This window comes from Copadichromis virginalis, unplaced genomic scaffold (assembly GCF_057382275.1).
Source record: "Copadichromis virginalis isolate Kocher_CV1m ecotype Utaka unplaced genomic scaffold, C_Virginalis_male_GT1.1 unmapped_scaffold_1, whole genome shotgun sequence".
Lineage (NCBI taxonomy): Eukaryota > Metazoa > Chordata > Actinopteri > Cichliformes > Cichlidae > Copadichromis > Copadichromis virginalis.
Window position 1 is genome coordinate 7344270 of NW_028188589.1, and position 17027 is coordinate 7361296.

Consider the following 17027-nt stretch of genomic DNA (forward strand, 5'->3'; position numbering starts at 1 on the left):
ATGTTGATACACTTGCGCTTGTCGTGCCTGACGTCCAGCAATCACCCCCAATGATACTTGTTGGTACCAACACTCTTGACGTTGCGTACAGCAAACACTGTGATACCCTCTCTGAACAGTCATTCCTGCCATCTGGTTCCGGTTACATTGCAGTTTATAAAATCCTCCAGTGTCGCCACATCCAGAATTCAAATGACCAGTATGCTCCTGTAATCTTAAAGTCAGACCAACCGCATACGATTACTGCCGGCCAAACCACTGTCCTTGAGGGATGCCTGGTCACAAGGCTATTCCAAGGTGAGAAAGCAGTTATTCTGGAACAACCCACCTCCAGTTCTCTGCCTGGTGGACTCCTAGTAAAAACCTGCCTTGTGGACTTACCTAAACGTCGGCCATATTCTCTGCCTGTTGTCGTGAGTAATGAGTCCGACCATGAAATCCACATTCCAGCTCGAGCTATTATTGCAGAAATCAGCGCCTTCCAAGAGGTCATTTCCAAAGAGCAACCCACCCAGTATTCAGACCAGTCTATAGAGTCGTTACCTCCATCTCAACCACCATACAACTTTGGAGATTCCCCCTTAACTCCAGACTGGAAAGAACGCATTGTTCAAAAACTCAACACTATTCCTGAAGTATTTGCCAAACACGATCTGGATTTCGGCAGGACCAACAAAGTTAAACACCAAATCAAATTGTCCGATCCAACTCCTTTCAAGCAAAGACCACGACCAATTCACCCTCAAGATCTTGATGCTGTCAGGAAGCACCTGCAAGAACTTCTTGACTCTGGCGTTATCAGAGAATCTGACTCACCATTTGCCTCTCCAATTGTGGTTGCACGCAAAAAGAACGGCAGTATACGTCTTTGTATTGACTACCGCAAACTCAATCTGCAAACAATCAAAGATGCTTATGCTCTGCCTAAACTGGAAGACACCTTCTCCGCACTTGCAGGATCAAAGTGGTTCACGGTGCTAGACCTCAAGTCGGGTTACTACCAAATCGAAATGGAGGAGAAGGATAAGGCAAAGACTGCCTTTGTCTGCCCAGTAGGATTTTGGGAATTTAATCGGATGCCACAAGGGATTACCAACGCACCAAGCACTTTCCAACGGCTGATGGAAAAATGCATGGGAGAATTAAATCTAAAAGAAGTCTTGGTTTTCATTGACGATCTCATTGTCTTTGCACCAACTCTTGAGGAACATGAAGCTCGCCTGATGAAAGTTCTTACCAGACTCAAAGATTTTGGCTTGAAGCTTTCACTTGAGAAATGCATGTTCTTCCAGACATCGGTGAAGTATCTGGGCCATGTAGTGTCCCAGGCTGGTGTTGAAACTGATCTGGACAAGATTTCCACACTCACTTCTTGGCCAGTGCCAAAAAACTTGAAGGAATTAAGATCTTTCCTTGGTTTTGCTGGGTACTACAGACGTTTTGTCCAGGGATATTCGGCCATTGTCAAGCCGTTACATGAACTCACTGCTGGTTATCCACCTTCTCAGAGGAAACTGAGACGAACTGTAAAGCCAGAGAATTACCTCAACCCCAAAGAGCCATTTGGAGGACGATGGACGCAAATGTGTCAACAAGCTTTTGAGTCCATTATTGACAAACTCACTTCTGCCCCAGTTCTGGCATTTGCTGATCCCCAGAAACCATACACACTCCACACTGATGCCAGTGCCACAGGTCTTGGTGCGGTGCTGTATCAAGAGCAGGATGGAAAAAACAGAGCTGTAGCATATGCCAGCAGAGGTCTTTCCCGGAGTGAGTCAAAGTATCCCGCCCACAAATTGGAGTTTCTTGCTTTGAAGTGGGCGGTGACTGAAAAATTCCACGACTACCTTTATGGTGCTCAGTTTACAGTTGTGACAGACAGCAACCCATTAACATACCTCTTATCATCAGCAAAACTTGACGCTACCGGTTACAGATGGCTTTCAGCTTTGTCCACTTTCACCTTCAAATTAATCTACAGAGCAGGAAAGCAGAACTCGGATGCTGATGGTTTGTCTCGCCGACCTCATGGTGAACTGTCTGATGATCCTCTGTCACAGAAAGAACGTGAGCGAATCTGGAGATTTGCATGGCACCATCTCAATGAACCAGATTATGTCTCTATTGACCAGCATACCATCAAAGCAGTTTGTGACCGTCATCTGATGTACAGTTCAAGCACGGATCCTGATCTTGCTCTGGTGTTATCCATGTCTGTCAATGTCGACAGTCTGCCTGACAGTTTCACGGACGACATCCAGTTCACCTCCATGGTACTCCCCCAAATCTCAACAGCTGACCTTGCAGCCAAACAACGCCTTGACCCTGTCATCCGGCATGTCATAGCTCAGGTTGAACGAGGCGAGTCACCACCGCCATTCCTGAGGGAAGAACTTCCCGATCTACCTCTATTACTGCGAGAAGTAAATAAACTGGAGCTCCATAACACCCTTCTCGTCAGGAAGAGACAAGTGGGAAGTGACTTCGCATACCAGCTAGTGCTACCTGAGGAATATCGACCAGTTGTACTTAACCACCTACATGATCAAATGGGTCACATGGGAATTGACAGAACGCTGGACTTGGTCCGTTCCCGGTTTTATTGGCCTAAGATGACACGTGATGTGGTCAATAAAATAAGACAGTGCGAAAGATGCGTGAGACGCAAATCCCCATCTGAACGAGCCGCACCTCTGGTCAATATCAAAACCTCTCATCCCATGGAACTGGTGTGCATGGATTTTCTCTCTGTGGAACCAGATCGTGGAGTCAAAGACATACTTGTCATAACTGACCATTTCACAAAATATGCCATTGCTGTGCCAACACCAAACCAGAAAGCCAGGACTGTTGCCAAATGTTTATGGGACAACTTTCTTGTGCATTATGGTATCCCAGAACGTTTGCACAGTGACCAAGGCCCTGACTTTGAATCCAGAATCATCCGAGAGCTTTGTGAAATGGCTGGGATCCACAAAATAAGAACCACTCCATACCATCCAAGAGGCAATCCTGTTGAACGGTTTAACCGAACATTACTGGATATGCTAGGAACACTCACAGCTCAACAGAAATCCCATTGGAAAGATTTTGTAAAACCCCTGGTGCATGCATACAATTGCACAAGAAACGATGTTACAGGTTTTTCACCATATGAGCTTATGTTTGGCCGCCAACCTCGCTTACCGGTGGACTTGGCCTTTGGACTACCCCTTGCCAAAGAAGGATCAACATCCCACACACAATATGTGGACAAACTAAAGTCCCACCTAGAAGAAAGTTACACGCTGGCCATCGAAAACTCAGAAAAGGTGATGAAACGTAACAAAAACAGATTTGATAAAAATGTCACTGCATCACAGCTGAATGTTGGAGACAGAGTTCTTGTGAGGAACGTGCGGCTAAGAGGCAAACACAAGCTTGCAGATAAATGGGAGTCATCTGTGTACATTGTAGTGAAGAAAGCCGGCACTCTTCCTGTGTATACAGTTCGACCCGAAGGCCAAGACAAGCCCCTGAGAACTTTACATCGAGACCTCCTACTGCCCTGTGGGTATTTACCACCTGAAAAGGAAATGCTTACTAAGCAGAAGAGGAAAATGCCTGTCTTACCCGTGTCTCCTGTACGTGCTGATGATGCTGATAACAATGACGAAGAGGAACTAATCTCATACCTACCTGTTCCCTTCTCTGCTGAACCTGTCACCTTCACAACAACCATCGACTTACCCAATACTCCGCAACCTGTGCCGCTTATCAACCAGCCCGATGTCCCTGTAGTATTGGCTACAGAGGAAGAGAATGCGATCCTCTCAGAGGAACCTGTACCTACTGAAGAGGAACAAGTCATTGCTAGCGGAACCGTGGAAGCTGGCTTTGAGCCAGTTGATCTTGTCGAAACTTCTCACGATGAAGAAAGTCTGTCTTCTGATTCGGAAGCATCCAGAAGTAACTTGTCACAACACTCACCTACTGAATCAGAGCCTCTCAGTCCTGAGGCAGAACCACCCTTGAGGCATTCAACCCGCACCAGGAATCCTCCTGATCGGCTGCAATACATCAAGCCTGGTAAGCCTCTGTTAAAGAGCGTTCAGACCTTCCTGCATGGGTTAAGTTCTGTCTTCTCCTTCGCTCTTCAAGACGATGAAGAAGAGGAGACGATGCCTTCACACCTCAGCCAACCAGTCATTCGCTGCCAGCCTAGTCCATGTACGAGGACGTCCATGAGATTAGGGGGGGAGAGTGTAACCATGGTAACTTCTGACCCCACTTCCGCCAGTCCCTTTATTGTGGCGGGAATGAATCCTGTATAAGTTCCGGGTCAATCAGCTGCATGTCCCTGCTCCTCTGGCTGCTGTTGTCCCTGTGGTTGGCGTACTTGTCAGATCACGACAAATTTTGCACTACAGGCCAGTTGACAGCGTGCAATAACCCGGCCGATTCATTCATCTTTACACTACCTCACACTCGACTCAACGGTGAGTTATTTGTTTGTTTTGTTTTGTCACAATTAATGTACATGCGGAGCCGCGATCGCACATCCTACAATGCCGGTAAGCTAATGCTAGGCTAGCGACAGTAAGTGCAATTACTAGTGTCATCTATTGAATATTGTTGTTTTTGTTTATTCCATTATGGCCGAATGTTGATTTAACGTATCTAGAGTTGAATGAGTGATTTGATTTTTGTAGTTTTGTCCGTTTTGGATGTTTTTTGTTACTTTTCTGATGAAATGCCGAAACGGCCTATGAGATTTTGCATTGAGTTAAATTCCATTTACATTATTGAATCTGTTGCGCAACACCTGTGATTAAATGAGTTTTGTAAATATATTTGATTAACTTTGGATAATATTTATTAGCTTTAACGCTGATATACTTTGATGGGACCCATGAGAATGTCTTTCTATAATAGTATTTAGAATGACATTCATTATAAGAGATGATGGTTTATTGATTGTTGTATGAAACGTGGCATTGATTACTTGACTTTGTTATTTATGGATTTATGTATTTATTTTGTCACAGCAGTAGAATGCTGTTTCATTTTCTTCTGTGAATGATAATTTCTGTTTTTTGACCTTGTTTAGGTCAGGTTTTTTTTGTTCTCCCGCGATCAGCCCTGATCAGCGCGAGATGGCGAGCCACCCGACCACCGCTACGGTGCGGTAGGAATTGTGAACCTATGGACTGAATCACAAATTGTTGACAATGACCTATCACAGGTCCATGGAACTAAACTAAATCACATACTGGACTACACCTCATCCCACCTCCTTTTGGAACCTACTAAGCTGTTTTGTATTATCAACATTATTTTTGTTTGTGATATATATGCATATGTTTTTATTTCTTTTGTACATCCGTCTATACACTTCTCATAACAAACATAATATATATATATTTGAGCTCTACTTTTGTTTCCTGTGTTTTATTCACACCCTTAGGCTCCATAGTCGAATCTTATTCTGATAGCTCATTGTCTATGAGGCTGCAGTCAGGCGCCCTGGTCCTTTAACCGCGTTACACTATCTCTCGAGGAGAAGCCACTCATCGATCGAGCACATAGAGTGAATCGCCAGCGTCCCAAACAAAGTCATCTTCCTCGGCCCATCATCTTGAGATTGCACTACTACCACATTGGTGAGGAAATTCTGCTGAAAGCTGCAGAGAACAAGAACCTGATGTATAAGGGTTTTTAAAATAAACATCCTCCCAGATTTCCCTCCCTCTGTTGGAAACGCAGAGCCGCATTTGCAAATATGAGAGGAAGACTACGTGGGATGACCGGCGTCAGGTACAGACTGCTATACCCTGCAAAGCTGTTAGTGACCCATGGTGATGTGAGGAAAAGCTTTACCGATCCCAAAGAGACCGTAGACTACGCGGAGAAGCACCTCTCCCACCCACCTTCAAATGTATTAAAAGCAAGGATATATCTATATGTCTAACGCTGACACAGCACTGTGTTTCTTCTTTTCCCTTTATATTCCATGTAAAGGTGAATATGGAGCGTTTATGGCGATTTTCTGAATCTCGGGCAGATGAACTTCCCTGAAGTGTTTCCAGCTGGGCGTCGAGTGTTTGACCGACGCATGAAACGACACGTTTGTGAGTCTTTGTGAGTATTTATCACACGGCGTGCTGCGGGGAAAAGCCTGTTGTAACATTCATGTTTTAGCCCCTGACGGCTCTTTTTGGCTTTTCATCCCTAAACTCTCTGCATGCTCTTTCATGTGATTCGTTTTATTTTGAAAAGTCTCAATAGGATCTTGAGCTTTATTGTGAAAGGTTTATGTGGAAAATAAAGAAGCGGACGGCGGAGCCACGCGATGGTGTTACCGGCGTTGTTGCTAACGAGCGTCCGTAGTGTGGTTATATTAAATATAAGAGAAAGAGAGAACTTTAATACAGACACTACAGTGAGCATCACAACCATGTAACATATTTTACACCATGAAACAAACGATGTTTCATATCATCATCTGATATATATGTTATATGGAACAGGCCCAGCGCAGGCTGCCTGTGATGCAGCACAGCGCCACCCTGTGGTCATCACTGCACTGGTGACACTACAAACAACAAGTATACAGGATGGACGGTGGCCCTGAGAGCTCACACACACTGCTGCTTCTAAAACACCATGAAACAGGAAAATGCTGTGAAAGCACAAAATAATCACAGTTCAAAGAGACAATAGTGACAGAAACAGAGGCTTCACTGGTGCTGAAGGAGAAATCCCAGAGAAGCTTCCTTCCTGCCAGTATACGAGCCCACCAACAGAGACAGGACCAGTTCATCCTCCATCACTTACTGTGGCTCACGTTGCTCTTCTGTTGCTTTGCATCACAGACGCGTCTTTACTGGCTTCTTCTTCTAATTGCACTTAGAAACATGTTGTCTTTAACCTGTCACAGCTGCCCAGATGTTGCTGCTGAGAACATGTGGAGCTGATTCATGTAGTCATGTGTCTGTGAACAGCCAATCACAGGAAGACTTTCAGAAGCAACAGAAACTCAGAGGAACAGCTGAGATGTGCTGAGTGACACAAGAACTGACAACAAATGTTAAAGTTCAAATGGTGGTTTTGTTTGCAGGGACTGTGAGTGGATGGAGATCCTGGTCCTCCTCAGCTGTGAGTTCTTCCTCTGTCGTGAGAACCTCAGGGGGAGAACATGTGCTCACTCTCAGCTGCTTTAACAGGAAAGAAGCTCTTTTAGATCAAAGCTGAGAAACTGTTTGTAACAGCGAACTCTGTCACCTTTCTCTCCTCAGCCTGCTGCTGGACAGGCCCATGAAGCTCTGCTGTAAAGGCTTCCATGTCCCAGGCTTCACCTTTACCTGCTGACCAACGGGAGGCGTGGCCAAAACAGCGATGGGGAGTGGAGCAGCAGGTAGCAGAGGTGAGCCTCTTGTATGCAGCCTGTTATCTGTGGGACCAGGGAGGACGTGACACAGATGTTGCTGATTCAACATCTGTGTGACAGCTGGAGCAGCACAGTCTGTAGGAAACATCTGTGCATGTAGGAGACACCAAGGTTTACATGGTGGAAGCAGACGACTGACTCAAGCAGCCTCACATCACAGGCTGCTGGCTACAAGCACATGACCACAGTGACTGGTTTCACTGGTGTCTGTCCCAGTCACTGTGGCAGAGACACAGGAAGTCACAGACAGCCTGCACACAGCGTTTCCTCTGGAGTGTGTTTCACACCCTGTTTGTGTTTCTCACTAACATGTTGTAGTTCTTCCTGCACACAGCAGCACTTTGATCATTTCTCCTGCTTTTCTTCCTTTTCTAGCTTTTATACACTGACAGTAACACAAAACTCCAAAGTCATCATTTGAGGAGCTTCTTAAGAGTTTCTGTGAGTTTAGTGAAGTCAGCCTCTCAACAATAAGTGTGTGTGTGTTGATTATCTAATGTTCAGAGAGGACTGCACTGATGTAGCATCCAGGTGAGCAGCTTATGAGCCAACAGGGGAAATTTAGCTGTATTATTGTTGTTTAAATGTAATAATTTATGATTTCATGTTCCAATATTTCACTTTTCCCAACTTTTTGTTATCATTTGGTCTGAAAACCATGACAAACAGCAGTGTTACAGTTGTTAGCATTAGCTGCTATAGAGCACTCAGTCACTGTATTGGTGTTAGCGACATGAACATATCTGAGCTAACTGTGTGTTCCAGATGTGCAGCAAACCCAACTGTCCCTGTGTTTTCCTGCTGTAGACATTATCCCCATGATGCTGACGTCCTCTGGTGGGACGAGCTCACACGTTTATGGATTCAGATGCTAACTGGACCAGACTGGTGTCAACCTTTGTGCTATAGAAGCAAATCAAAGAAGAACCAGTTGAACCTGAGCTGTCTGTAGTGGTGACACCAACACCATGTCACCTGCACATGCTGACCCAGGGTCAGTGTTGAACCTATAAGCTGTGTCCTCACAGTTCAATATGTCCTCACTGCACAGGTCAATGACATCAGAGCTGTAATGTTGTTCCCGTCTCACTAAAACTTCTGGCATAAGGTGACTTTTCTGGGTGATTCCTACTCCAGGGTCACCAGTTTGAATCCCTCTGTTACTGCTGGGAACGTGCTGCTAAAGTGCCCTTGAGCAAGGCCACGTCCAGCTTCTGAAGCCAACCCTGGGCTCTGCTTGCTGGCAGTGACAGAGTAGATGAAACAGCTCAGTGGATGCTAACTCACAGCTAACAGCGCTCTGTCATGGATAAGTGAAATAAAGCTGACTGACCCACAGCTGCACACAAACACCTCCAACACCTACAGGTCAGCAGGTCCACTGCTGTCTCTGATGGGCCCAAACTTTGCTTGTTCAGCGTTTGCTGCTGCTGACTTTGAAAATCACACCAGACATGGAATCAAATATATCGACTCAGCTTAGACTACAGAGAAGCTCGGCACTGCTCACAAAACTCAAACACAAAAGGCTTTTTAAAGACAACAATCACTTTGACAGACACGCAAACACGACTGAGTACAGAGGAGCTGCTGGTTTGAAGCCACAGAAATGTTCAAATGTTTAAACACACTGCAGCGTTGCAGCGGTGATGCATTTGTGCTGCTAAGGCCACACACATCAGCTGCCTTACATTTTAGTACCAGTTCATCTCTGACCATGGCAGCACAGTCTTTCCAGTACAGTGATGTTGGTGGGGACAGTGGGGACTGATTGTTCATTGGCTGTAAGCCGGTCACATGGACGTTTAACTGGTGCTTTGATTGCTCTGTAGTCTGTTGTGCCTGTGAGCTGCTCCTAAAATGAGACAGATTATAATTGTCACCATTCTGTTAATGACTCTTATTATGTGCGCTCTCCTCCACTGTCACACTAAACACATTAAACCTTTATTTTTGTGTAAAGTCAGGATTTATTGGCTCTTCTTAAAAGCGTCATGAAGTGCAAAACTCAGCAAACATTATACAAAAGTAGATTTAGAAGCTGAACTGAAAACATTTAAAGTGACAGTCAGCACAAATCCAGCTGACATCTCCATCCAACCCAAGTCTTCATTTAAAGTCATTATAACTGTGACACACGTTTGTTACAGTATTAATCCTGCCTGATGCTGCAGGGCCAACATCATGAAACAGGCTCAGCATTTATTTCCATTATGAAACTTTATCATTAAAAACAAACCATTGTTCTGCAGTCGTCCCAGGACTGTCGGTCAAACGTTCTCTCCACATGTTTAAGGCTGAGCTCACTTTATCGTCTGCCTGAAGGAGGGAAGCAGATGTTACTAAACATCACAATAAAACATATGAAATGGGTGCACATGAGGAACGTCTGCACTGTTAAAGCCATGCAAACATCTTCACACATGAAGCAGCAACACCTCTCAGTTTAGCAGCAGCTGGTAAAAGCCACAGTGATCCTGGAGCCTCCCTGAAGGACTCGTTCATCAGTAACTGTCAGGAGGACGATTAAACCTTCTGCACACGTCCTGTAGTTACACACTCGGGAGGAAAGACGACGTCCTCGCTCTGCAACATGATCTGTGTTTCATCCAGGACGCTCAAACACAGACTGGTCTCCAAATATTAGACGCACTGGTTCTTCATGCGTTTCTACCTGAGCACTCAGAGTCATTTCTACAACAGGCCTCCTTCACCTGCTGGTGCCTCTGTTTCTGTGTTTGGCTGTTTCCATCAGTGCCTGATGTTTGTGATCTTTGATCTGTTCTGAAGTCTCTCTTTGTAACACAAATGTTGTTTGGCTTCTTTTGCAAACAAGGCAAAAGAACTTTAATGGATTCATTTGCTGATCTTACTTTTCTGATGCAAAGCCGTCCTTTCAACGCTTTAGAAAGAAAACCAAACAATGTTTTTAAAACTTTCCCAAAATGTAAAAGCTATTAAAACCATAAACTTCTGCTCCTTGATCATGTGATTCTTCTTCTAGACTGTCTGTAATTGTTATTGCTGATTGTCAATAAAGTTGTTTTTTATAAGTTATGTTGTAAAGGAAGCTTGTGGCGAGGGAGGAGGGGCGACTAAAAGCAGGTTCATATAGTGGGAAAGTCCTCAGGTCATGTGAGGATATTTACTGATGCGTCAACACTGTCAGATAAAAGAACGGCTGCTGCATTTGTTCTCCCACAAATAAGTTTGGTGATGAGTAAAAGAATTACAGATGATGTGGCAGTTTATACTGGGAGCTGGTAGTGATGTTACTGGCTTGAACTGGGTGGAGGACGCACTAATATGGAGGTATGTGGTTTGCTGGGACTCTAGCAGCGTGCTAGTGAGCACAGGTGATATGTCTTCAGACTCTAGGCAACATATTGTTTTTGATATACTTCATTTACTGTATAGAATCAAACACAGAGGGATAGAAGTGGATTTCTTATGGCTCCCTGTGAATATCGGTGTTGATGCAATGAACAGGACGATAAGTTTAAAAAGGTGCAGCAAGAAGAAGTCGTGCAGGTTTGACTATAAAATACAGTGAAAGTGAGGTGAAGAGTATAATGAAGGTAAAGATGAAGGCCGAGTGGCAGGCACACTGGGACAGAGACGGGAAAGGCAGATATTATTATACAGAAAACAGTCGTGTAGAAGAAGCTGCAGCAGAGACCAGGATGGAATCTGGAGAGTCAGAGTTGGTCACACAGGCTTGAATAGCACACTTAAAAAGGTAAACATGACACAGGAAGTGTGACTTCTGTGGACCAGAGGAGACGTTTGACGGGTTGTTAGCGTCGTCAGGATGCTGGATGGAAACGCTGTGCCTGATAGGATGATTACAGGCTGGACTTTGTCTTCCTGTTACAGATGGATCCAGGCCCTGGATGACTGCTGGACACACATGACCCACACTAGGCTGCCTTCATCCATCCTTTCCTCCTTCACTGAGACTCAGAGTCAGCATGTATGTATTTATCAGTGATTTGAATCCTTTCATTACAGAGTGAAGTTAAAGTAGACGTGTGAACACACTAATAAACACAAAGGGACACAACTACTACTCCATGATGGAAAGCTGAAGTATTACACAGCTTTATGAACCTCCTGTTATCCTGGTAGACGAGTACAGCAATAAATCTTTTACTTGAACATCTTCTGGCTCCAATAAGCTTTGAAATGTGACCATGAAGTTAGAGACACACTGACTGAAACCCACAGCTGTGACTGTGGATCACATCCACACACAGTGTAGCTGCTGTCTCTGTGTGAGCCTTTGCACTGCTGCTCGCAGCACCGTTATATCACTCAGCGCTCGCTGCTGTTATTGAATCCACTTTTTACTGTCCGTGCAATCAAGCTCCTCTGCAGAGCTAGAAAATATCTTCGAACCAGTTTATGTGTTAGGGGATCCTTTGCAGCTGAGGCTCTTCATTCAGGTATCACAGCTCGAGTTGTTCTGCAGGAGACCCAGAGTACTGTCCTTGGTCCATAATGACATTAATCCTCAAAAATAGTTCTGGCATAATAATTGTGCACACAGTGTAAAACTGAAGAAGCTTCTCAGATGAAATGTCTTCAAGAAACTTAAAAAAGTCCAGACACTTTTGTTTCTGAGCTTCTTAATTCAATTCAATTTTATTTATATAAATCACAACAGCAGTCGCCTCAAGGCGCTTTATATTGTACAGTAGATCGCACAATTATAGATACAGAGAAAAACCCAACAATCATATGACCCCCTATGAGCAGCACTTTGGCGACAGTGGGAAGGAAAAACTCCCTTTTAACAGGAAGAAACCTCCAGCAGAACCAGGCTCAGGGAGGGGCGGGGCCATCTGCTGTGATTGGTTTGGGTGAGAGAAGGAAGACAGGATAAAGACATGCTGTGGAAGAGAGACAGATGAACCGCTGAGTGTTGTCCCGTCGAGGTGGCTCTTCTATGTTGTGCATTTATGGCACCAAACCACAAATGCAAAGGAAGAAAGGGTCGAGGCTGATTGGTGTATGTGCCCATGAGTATGAGTGTACACGGGTGTTTCTCTGTGTTAGTGACAGTCTGACAGAAGGCTGCATCCCTCAGCCTCATGTGGGCTGTGTAGCCCCTTTACAACTGCAGTGAGAGCTCAGACCTGTTTCTGGTGGGTGGTGGACTCCTCCAGGGCTTCCCCTGATTCCCCTTCTGCCACAGAAGACTGTGGCCTCAGAAACTCATATCTGCTTTTTGCAAATGAAGCGAACCTGTTGGCTTCATCAGCAGGGGCGGATCTAGAAGGGTGGCATGGGGTGGCAAGTGCCACCCTAAAATGATCCCTTGCCACCCCAAGTGCCACCCCAGTTTTGCATATGACAGTGTTGTTTATTAAAATAAGTTTAACAGTTTGAGCGTAGTTACAGTCAGCAGTGAATATAAATGCTAAAACTGAATATATTCCATAGTGTCCCCCCCTCCACATTAACAAATGGTTCAGCCCATAGCAGGACGGCTTTCTTCTTGTTTTCAGCAGCAAGCGATGCTTATGATCGTGCCAGAGCACATTTTGAACAACACCATGGGGATTTCTGATTTTACACAGGTGGGTGGATGTTACACTGTGGAAATGGAAGGAAGGTGAGTGCTATTTTAAATGGTTGTAGAAAATGAAAAAACAGCAGGTGTATTGGCTGCATTTTTAGATAAATAGTTGTATCTGTTTACAAAATGTACAATTTATATTTGCATTTCAAGTTATAAACATTTACCCAACACGTCTGTGGTTTTTTTACAGTAAAAAATACTGCTAGGATTTTAGGTTCTTTGTGTGATTTCAGATCAGTAATAGTTACATTAATAGTAATAGTAATACTAATGCAGTATGTCAGTGAAAAAACAACTAAATTCAGTTGAGCTGAAAAGATACCAAACAAAGCAAGAGGAGGAAAAAATAAAATGAAACAATCTGAGGGTGAAATACAAACGTAAACTCAAAGGAGTCACAAATGTCCGGTTGTGTTTCAGACCTCAGAGGGTGAATCCAACAAATCATGAAAAATGAGGTTTACATGTTTGTTCATGACAGTGCAGATTTCTGACATTTTGTGTAATTTAAGCTGCAACAATGTGACAGTTTTCTAACAAAAACAGTGAAACTTAAGTTAGACTTGTGTTTGTAAATGAAGCGCCCCATGTTGTGTAGCTTTCTGGAGTTTATACTTATTGGGCTACATATGTATTTAATATACAGGCTGTACAGTACATAACATCAAAACTCACATGTTTCATGTAACTAAAGTGTGTAATCATGTGGGTACAGACAATAATTAAGTTATAGACTATATTTATATGAAAAACGTGCATACTTACTGCATTTGAATCATTTTAACCACATGTAACCACCTGCATATGTGTTTGGGGGAAAAAGGCTTTGATTTTGCCACCCTAAGAAAATTTCTCTAGAGCCGCCCCTGACCATTTCACAGGATTTGCATTTAAAGATGCAACAAGACTAAAATGGTTAGGGTCAGGAGGTCAAAGGTCAGAGCTCCTGTGGGTCTGAGGGCGGCCTCACGCTGGAGAAGGATGAAGGAGCCTGACCTGAGCCAGTGTTTGACATGAACACATCAGCACTGCTGTCAGTGAGCCTAACGACAGCCGTTAGCATCATTTCAGTGTTTCAGTCATAAAAACACTTCCTGTCTCTGTGGTGGTTACAGTGACATCATGCAGTTTGTGCTTTGACCTCCAGAGGGCGACAAATCAGCACAGACAGAGAGCTCCATTCAAACTTTGCTGCCATCAGGAATAATTCTTCAAATATAATCATCAGTGTTTGAGCAGTTATGATATCAGGGACAATCTAGACATGTGTGACAATACTGAACATGTCACATGACACACCTCAAACAAAATGTGATCCACTCTCAGTCTGCACTTTCATTCATGACTTCAACAGGTTGAAATGAGCTTTGAAGAAACATCAGTGAAATAAATCTTTCATGGATTCATGTGAGCAGCAGATGAACTTTGTACCAACAACATCTTCAATAACAGAGTCTGAATGAAGCTCAGGTGTTGATGCTGCTCACTGATTGGACGCTTGCTTTCAGCTCTGCTCTCAGTCTTTACTGCACAGGTGAAGGTAGAAAGTGTGACTGGATCTATAGACTGGAAACAGAGAAACATGCTGAACATTTGAAGCTTTGCAGCAGAAATGTTCATGTTACAAATACAGCAGAGCTGATCTGGGATCAGTGTGTTCACACCTGCAGCTACAACAAGGTTTCATGTCTCCACACGTCAGCATGTGAACTTTACTCTGACTCAGTCTGAGCAGTCAGACGGCATATTTTTAAAGTTAACACATCAGCACACACAGAGCTGAGCCCCTCCCACCTGTGCTGAGTTTCAGGTGGAGCCCCGCCTCCTTCCAGGAAGCAGCTCACCTGTGTGTCCGTGTTTAGTGTCCAGGTGTGGAGTGGAGCTTGTTGTTGGTGTGTGAAGAAACTGTAAGTTTGCTTTGTTTCCTCCTTTAACAGTTTGTCTTTAGGAACTTTACTGTTTGTTCAGCTCGTGTTTGATTTCTTCACACAACAAACTGTGTGTGTTTGTATTTCCGGTCTCTCCATTAAAGTCAGTGTGTAATGTTTTCCAACAAGGCCGAGTGTCTCTGCCATTTTCTGGCCTTGTGTGATCAGAGTCCGGGAATCAGACTAAACACACTGAATGTGGCCTGAGCTCAACCGGAGAGCCGCTGAGCTCCAGATGTTTTTATTTACACGCACAGCAGGAGACAGAGAGCGCACTTTGTAAATGAATACTTCGTATAGATGTGTGTTAGATACAGGTTCAACATGTCGGTCTTAAAAATACTGCGTCACAAAGTGTTGGCTCCTCTCCAACAGGAAGAAGTGTTACAAAACACACAAAACTGAACTAAATTAACTAAATTATTGAGAATGATCAATGAAATGATTTTGGAAAACTGATTAACATTTTACAGGAAATGGCGTGTTAGTGTTGTTAGTTTGGCTAAAAAAAAAGACTGAGTCACTGCTTTCAAAAAGTTCCGTTTTTTATCATAAAATCTACATTAATCTACGTCAGTCCAGCCTCTGACCCCGTAAATATATAATAAATAAAAAATCTAATATAAACTGAAACAAGCAAACTCACCGTGGAAACTAACTGAAACTAAACAGAATTAAAAACACAAAGTGAAAAAGAAATGCAAATAAAAACTAATTAAAAATTACAAAACTACAACAACCTTGCTGTCTGTGGATATGTTTTAGGTGGAGGTTTCAGCCACCACAGACGTCTTCCTTCATTTGTCTGTAAGTCAGTGAGATCATTTAAAGATGGTTACATATCTGCCACAGTGTTAATTTAAAGTTCTCACCCTTTGTGTTCAGAGGCAGCAGGTGGAGGGACAGCAGAGGACTTTGTTTTTTAAAACAAATTTGATTCAGCAGGTCGGCCTCTGTTAAAAACATCACGAACTGTCCGCTCAGACTGTTCACACTGAAACAAAGATGGAGGATAAAACATGTTTTACATTTCTCAGACTGAACAAACGTTACTGTATTAAGTTTAAAACACTGTTAATAAATCGGAACATTTAAAGATGCTTCAGTCACGCTTTTTATATTAATAGTAAGTCAGATGTTGAGCTTTGACATGTAAAAAGTTTTTCTTTTTTCCTGGTGAGGAAAAAAGTTTGAAAAAAATCAGTTTTAAGTTTTATATATACATATTTGATTTGTACGGGACTCATATTTTAATACTAAAGTAAACCTTTTGTCTTCTGTCTGTACAAAATACCAGATATTAAAGTGCAGATGTTACAGATGTTTATATATTTTATTATGAAACGGAACAAATGAACAGTTTAGCACAAACAAACGTTAACATGTAGATATTGTACTAAACTGCAGTGAATATGAACTCAAACTTTGACTTTTAGAAGATTAAACTTTATAGTGACGTGTAGGAGAGGAACAGATGAACACGAACTTTGATATTTGAATACAAACGAGTGATTCTGAGGATTTTTTTTTCTCACCTCTCATCATCTTATAATATATTTGCTTATTCTTCATAAACAGTAAAAAAATCAGATCAGTGGATCTATTTTACCGTTTTAATGGCAGAATGGACAGAAGTTTTATATCTGTGTTTATTTTTGAGGGGATCACTGTATATCAGTACTGTTATAGTTTAATATTATTTCTGTACAACTGCTTCAGCAAAAAAGCTTAAAGTTTGAAACCAGGAGTTTCCATAGTGAGTTAAAAATATTTGCACAGCAGCTCCGAGAACTTTTATCAATATTTCTTTGAATCCTCTAAATTTCATTCATAGGTGTTGGACTGTTCATGATTTATTTAAACTCATAAGTGGGTGCAGCAGCTGAGCTTTGACCTGTGAGCTGCAGCTTAAGCTTCTTTTATGGTTCAGTGTTTAATGTGTAAACTGTTTATCACTGCAGAGACGCCTACAGGCTATCTACTGTTCAAAAGTGAATTGTTATACACAGTGCAGCAGCTGACCTTTGACCTGTGAGCTTCAGCCTCTTTGCTGAGTGTTTAATGCTCATCTATTGAAGCCTGC

General features: G+C 43.1%; 1 protein-coding gene across 3 annotated transcripts in view; it reads left to right on the forward strand.

The window, feature by feature from the left end:
• The window catches only part of LOC146679702 (protein NLRC3-like), a 230715-nt gene that overhangs the window by 114391 nt on the left and 99297 nt on the right, over positions 1-17027 (forward strand). The gene's annotated exons all lie outside the window — the stretch shown is intronic.